Raw genomic sequence first — 1,285 nt, forward strand, 5'->3', positions numbered from 1 at the left:
TCTCTCTCTCTCTCTCTCTCTCTCTCTCTCTCTCTCTCTCTCTCTCTCTTATTCTCCTGGAACATTTAGGGCATCCTCCTTCCATGTAACTATACTCAATGAAGTATTGCTCACTCCCTTCTTCTTCCTTCACTAGCATCTCACTTTTGTAGAACATTTAAAAGTGATTTTAACATTTAAATGACCCTTTAAAAGTTATTCATCAGGGATCAATAGAAGCTTGTCAGGATTGTGATCAGCAGTGCCTGCTTCCAAGAAAGCCCACTGTGCTATTAGAAGAGGGATTTCCCAGAGGCCTGGGAGGAGGGAGACCCCCAGGAGTGAAAGGGGATGACCTAGGCTAAGACTCATAGTAGTGGGGATATGGAATCTGAAAAGGTCACCTCCTATAGCCAGGCAGGAACCCCAATGGAGGGATAAGGATACCAACTCACTCACAAGACTCACAATCCAAAATTTATCTTGTCTACAAGAAATGAAGGGACAAAGATGGAGCAGAGACTGAAGGAATGGCTAACCAATAATGGGCCCAACTTGAGACCCATCCCATGGGCAAGCACCAATCGCTGACACTAGTAATTATAATCTGATATACTTGCAGACAAGAGCTTAGCAAAATTGTCTTCTGAGAGGCTCCACCCAGCAACTGAGTGAAACAGATGCAAAGATCCACAGTTAAACATTGGATGGAGTTCAGGGACTCTTATAGGAGAGTTGGGGAAAAGGTTGAGGGCCCAGGAGGGGATAGCAGCTCCATAGGAAGATCAACAGAGTCAACTAACCTGGATCCTTGGGGCTCTCAGAAACTGAACCACCAACCAAAGAGCATACATAGGCTGGACCTAGACCCTCTGCACATATGTAGCAGATGTATAGCTAGGTCTTCATTTGGGTTCTCTAACAACTGGAGTAGGGGCTGTCTCTGTATCTATTGCATGTCTGTGGATCCTATTCCCCTAACTGGACTGCTTTATCTGGTCTCAGTTTGAGAAGATGTACCTAACCCTACAGAGACTTGATGTAGACTGAATGATTGGATACCAGGGAAGGGGCAGGCTTTCACCCTCTCAGAGGAGAAAGACAATGGGGGAGGTGATGGGAGGGACTGTGTGAGGGGGTATCAGGAGGGGAAGGGCAGCAATCAGGGTGTTAAATGAATTTTAGAAACTGTAGGGAGGGATAGTGACTGGTAGGCTAGTGATACAGTCTATCTACTCTAAGTTGTAGAAGTTGTAGTGACCTCAGATTCTATCTCAAGACCTTAAACTCTCCCTTGCCCTCATGA

This window comes from Mastomys coucha, unplaced genomic scaffold, assembly GCF_008632895.1.
Source record: "Mastomys coucha isolate ucsf_1 unplaced genomic scaffold, UCSF_Mcou_1 pScaffold22, whole genome shotgun sequence".
In the NCBI taxonomy this organism is placed as follows: domain Eukaryota; kingdom Metazoa; phylum Chordata; class Mammalia; order Rodentia; family Muridae; genus Mastomys; species Mastomys coucha.